Source organism: Lactuca virosa, chromosome 4, assembly GCF_052849685.1.
Source record: "Lactuca virosa cultivar CGN04683 chromosome 4, Lactuca_virosa_CGN04683_v6, whole genome shotgun sequence".
Lineage (NCBI taxonomy): Eukaryota > Viridiplantae > Streptophyta > Magnoliopsida > Asterales > Asteraceae > Lactuca > Lactuca virosa.
The window spans coordinates 124,236,220-124,242,154 of record NC_136429.1 but is presented as its reverse complement, the minus strand read 5'-3'; positions in this window follow the sequence as shown (position 1 = coordinate 124,242,154).

Below are 5,935 nucleotides of genomic sequence, written 5' to 3'. Positions count from 1 at the left end.
GGAACAGGTGTCGGTGATTATTTATCCGTTGGTCACGTGACCGTTCTTATTTTAATGGATCGTCATTCTTTCGTCACATATATTACGAAAATAAAACTAAAACATTAAAAATGATTTTCGTCTACAATGGGACTTAAAACATCATCAATGTTAAAACCATCTTATTACTTAATAAAAAATTGGGAGACTTATCGTTCAACTAATTTTAATCTTTAATTATATTATATTTTCAATAGTAAATTTGTTATAATATCTTTTTCAAAAAAAATAATTAATATATCATCAGCTGTTTAAAATGTTATATAAACCCGATGATTTTTTACATTGTATCTAAAATATCACAAACATATAAATATAACTATATTAAATCTTTATCGAGTCGAAACTCTGCCCGCGTGAAGCCCCCGGTTTTTGAGAAAACATCTCGGTTTCTTCGAAAAAGATTGTTTTAAGGGACGAAGTGTTGTCCAATTATCGTCAAATCAAGTGAGTGTATAGTCACTTTCATCTTACACATAGATATGGAGTATTTTATATAAAATATGTGCTATGTGTATATATATTGTTTGTTTATTTGAGATGGATGTTGAATGAATGTTTTATACATGTTTAGAATGATTTAAACTGTATATGTATTTTTATCTACAAATATGTTGGGTAAAACATGGGTAGATGAAATAATTGATGTGTAATAAAATGAAGAGAGGCATCGATGTTGTTGTTGTTTCAGTCATCTAGCGGAGTATAGATGACGACCACGGACCTTTCTAGACAGTCCAGTGGAACGCTAGCAGGCTCGCAACCTGTAGGTGTTTGTGAACGATATGTTCACCGGTGTACTCCATCCCCCTCATGGTTGCCTTACGGACATATATGGCTGAAGAATCCCCTTAGCAGTAGTGTTCATCCCGATGATGATCCTTATGCTAGGTCCCTTACGATAGGTGTTTAGGGACGTAAAATGAGGATAACGGGAACAGGTAATCAGGGTTATTTTTGGTTGATGAAATTAATAAAGTTATTTATTGTGGGTTGAAAACCCTATGTGCTCACCAGGCTCCCAAACCTGACCCACTCAGCTTTCTGTATTACAGGTAGTGGAACAAAAGCATAGTTGGATGACTTGACGATGGATTTTGGATTATAGGTCAGTAGATGTAAATAAATGTTGTAAGGTCTATATTGTACTGTTATGCTTTTGTTTTGTATCGATGACGACATCCCAGGTTTTGTAATATAATGAAAATACATTTCTTTAAGAAATGCTTTGATAAATTTTATCATATTTTGTTTTGGGAACAAATTTCGCAACACTTTTTTTTGAAAGATTACTCTCATTTTATTATAAAATCATAAACGAAATCAGTCTTTTCTGGCCGTAAAAATGGGGATGTCACAGTTGGTATCAGAGCATTAGTTTAAGCGAACTAGGAATTTGTAGGATTTCTAGACTTAAACTTATAATGCTAAGTGATGATCGTGAGATGAGTGTCTACCATATTTTAGACACGAGCACTAGTATATTTTAGGAAAGATGCCTAAAATGCTTTTATGTGCTAAATGTTATATGTTTGCCATATATTATATTATTTGTTCGGATCTATGGTCTGTTGCCGACCGGATCTGGAAACCTTATGTGCTCAAGATTCTAAGCGTATGACTACGATATTAGAACTAGCATGTAACGTTTCGGAGTGATAATGAAGATTTAAATGTGTATCGTGAATAAAGATCTAAATTCGCCTAATTTGATGTATAGATCAAAATGGCAAGAACCCGAAGTGGAGATGGAAATGCAAATAGAAATCTGCAACCTCAACCCCAAGTGATGGAACAGGTGCCTATAGCAGAAGTTACACCAGAACCAATCACAATGGCTGGAGTACAAGCCATGATTTAGGTTATGATGGCTGAACAAAGGGAAAAAATGAGACAACTATTGCTGAACAACAGGAATGAACCTTCAATGCCTGTTGAACAACCTGACCTAAATGACGATCAATCAGAGGAAGGAAATTACAGTAGATCTTTTGGTCAAACTGAACCACTTGTGGTTAGCAGGAATAACCAAGAGGATGGAGTCGAGAGAAATGGATGCAAGTACAAAGACTTTATGACTTGCAAGCCGTCAACTTTCACTGGAAAGGAAGATCCCGTCGAAGTAATGGATTGGATCTCGGAGATGGAATTAACCTTCATGACATGTGGTTGCCAAGGCAAGTTACAAACCACATTTGCAGTGCGTCAGTTCAGAGGTGGCGATGTTCACTGGTGGAACACTTAGGGGAAGACCCTAAGCCCTAATGAGCCACTGCAACTGACTTGGGCAGAGTCCTTGATGCATTTCAAGCACAAGTACTGCTCGGCCCAAAATCTGCTTGAGCTAGAGAACCAATTTCTGACATTGAAGAAGGGAAGCATGTTTATCGATGAATACACTAATAACTTCACAGATAAAATGGAGTTTGCTTTGCGTATTGTTCCAGACGAGCTGACAAAAATCGACAGGTACGCAAAGGGACTTCCATGGGAGTACGCGGTGCCAGTGCGTTAGGCACTTACTCTGGAGGAAGCTATCTGGGCTGCCAAGTCTGTTGAAGATATGATTAAAGGAAGAGCCGCCAGCAAGGTTGAAGTTGGCGAAAAGAGAAAGTTTGAAGGAACTTCAGGTTCCAACAAGAAGAGAAAATTCTCAAAGTCTGGTTCGAGGAAATTTGGAGGAGGAGCCGAAGCTAAATGGTGTGACAAATGTAAAAAGAAACATGTTGGGAAATGTGGCGAGGAAGTCACTTGTTTTAAATGTGGAAAGCCTGGGCATTATGCCAATGAATGTACCTTCAATTAGAAAGTCTGTTATGGGTGCAACGAAGAAGGGCACATTTTGAAGGACTGCCTAAAGAAGAAAGAGGCAGCGAAACCCAATCTCCTACCAAAGCCAAAAGCCAGAGCTTTCCAGATGACATTGGAAGCCGCAAAGGATGTAGCGGATGTCGCTTCAGGTACCTTTCTTGTAAATGGATTGCCTGTCAATTTATTGTTTGATTCCGGAGCGGCTTACTCCTTTATATCACATAAATTTGATGAAAGACTAGCATTGCCTATAGAAAAACTTGATGATGCCCTAATTGTAGAAGTTGCTAGTGGCAAATTCATACCTGTTAGCAATTGCAATAAGAATATCGTCATCGACTTGAACGGAAACGAATTCCTCGATGAGCTGTTACCCATTGAGTTGAATGGTTTCGACATCGTACTGGGGATGGATTGGCTTAGCGCCAATGATGCCGAGATACTGTGCAAGAAAAAGATAGTGAGGGTAAACCCGCATGGAAAAGAGTCATTCTGGAATCATTTCCCTGATGAAGGCCGGAAAATGTTTGTCTAAAGGATGCACATCATACTTGGCGTTCGTAATTGATGCCAAAAAGGAGAAAAGGATATGCAAAGTATACCAGTGGTCTGTGACTATCCGGAAGTTTTTCCCGAAAATCTTCCTGGATTGCCCCCTGATAGACAAGTAGAGTTTCGAATAGACTTGTTACCAGGAACAACACCGATAGCAAAAGCACCATACCGATTAGCACTGACGGAGATGAAGGAGCTCATGACGCAACTTCAGGAGTTGTTGGACAACGGTTTCATTAGACCAAGTTCATCACCCTGGGGAGCTCCGATGTTATTTGTAAAGAGGAAAGATGGAAGCATGAGAATGTGCATAGACTACAGAGAGCTGAATAAGGCAACAATAAAGAACAAGTACCCATTGCCAAGGATTGATGACATGTTCGATCAGCTGAAAGGTTCGAGCTATTTCTCGAAGATTGATCTTAGGTCAGGATATCATCAGTTAAAGGTGGGAGAGCAGGTTATTGAGAAGACTGCATTCATAACAAGATATGGACACTATGAGTTCTTGGTTATGTTTTTTGGACTAACCAATGCTCCAGCAGTATTCATGGATTTGATGAATAGGGTTTGTAAACCATTCCTCGATAAATCCGTGATAGTGTTCATAGATGACATTTTGATTTATTCAAAAAGCAAGCAGGAGCATGATAAGCATCTGCGAGAAGTTTTAGAAGTTCTGAAAAAGGAGAAGTTGTATGCACAGTTCTCCAAATGTGATTTTTGGATTCAAGAAGTCCAATTTTTGGGTCATGTGGTTAACCAAGAAAGGATTATGGTTGACCCAACTAAGATTGAAGCTATAATAAAGTGGGAACAACCAAAGAGTCCCACGGAGATCTGAAGCTTTCTGGGATTAGCTGGATATTACCGAAGATTTATCCAAGGCTTTTCTTCGATAGCTGCTCCATTGACAGCTTTGACCCACAAAGGAGCTACTTATACTTGGAGTGAGAAGCATGAAGAAGCATTTGAGAAGCTAAAGAAGAAGTTGTGTGAAGCACCGATTCTTTCTTTACCTGATGGATTTGAAGACTTCTCAGTTTATAGCGATGCATCTGGAGTTAGGTTAGGTTGTGTTCTGACTCAAAAGGATAAGGTGATAGCATATGCATCGAGACAATTGAAAGAACATGAAAAGAACTACCACACTCATGATCTGGAGTTGGCAGCGGTAATATTTTCCCTAAAGATATGGAGGCATTATCTTTATGGCACAAAATGCAAACTTTTCACTGATCATAAGAGTCTTCAGTATCTCTTTAATCAAAAGGAATTGAATATGAGACAACGACGCTGGCTAGAGTTGCTTAAGGATTACGACTGTGAAATACTTTACCACCCTGGTAAAGCAAATGTTGTAGCTGATGCTTTAAGCAGAAAAGTGAGCCTTGAAAAAAAAGGCCAAGAGCATTAAGAATCGAAGTTGTCTCAACGATTGTAGAAAGCATCAAGAAAGCTCAGAAAGAAGCTTTAGAGAAAAATAGCCGAAAGGAAGAACGTTTGGGCAAAACGTTAGTGTTCGATACAAACGGTCCAGGACTGAAGGTATTCCAAGATAGGATTTGGGTACCTGCGACGGGAGTAATAAGAGATCTTCTGATGGAAGAAGCTCACAAGACCATGTACTCGATTCATCCCGGCAGCATGAAAATGTATAGGGATCTTAAACCCTACTACTGGTGGCCGACGATGAAGCTCGATGTTGCAAAGTATGTGGCCGAGTGTGTGACATATGCGAGGGTTAAGGCACAACATCAGAAACCGTATGGGAGTTTAGAACCTTTACCTGTACCCATGGGTAAATGGGAAGACATCACCATGGATTTTGTGACTAAACTGCCCAGAACGAGAGCGGTCACGACATGATTTGGGTGGTCGTTGATCGGTTTACTAAAAGTGCACACTTCATAGCAGCCACTGAAAAATGGTCTATGGATAAACTTGCAAATGCTTACGTGAAGGAAATAGTAAGACTTCACGGTGTTCCTTTAACGATTGTATCAGATCGTGATAGTCGTTTCACGTCAAGGTTTTGGAGAAGTCTACAAGATGAATTGGGTACGAAATTGTGTCTAAGTACAGCCTACCATCCTCAAACCGATGGTCAGAGCGAACAAACGATTCAAACATTGGAGGATATGCTAAGAGCATGTACCATGGAATTCCAAGGTAACTGGGATGAACACTGACCTTTGGTAGAATTTTCCTACAATAATAGTTTCCACTCGAGCATCAAGATGGCACCTTATCAAGCTTTGTATGGAAAAAACTGTCGAACGCCATCATGTTGGCTTGAAGCTGGGGAAAAGCAGTTTATGGGACCCGAGATAGTTCATCAGACTGCTGAAAAGCTGAAAGTGATTAGGGAAAGAATGTTAGCAGCTCAGGATCGTCAAAAGAGGTATGCTGACAAGAAAAGACAACCGATAACATTCGAAGTTGGAGATTCGGTTTTACTTAAAGTCTCTCCATGGAAGGGACTTATAAGATTTGGTAAAAGGGGAAAGTTGATTCCAAGGTTTATTGG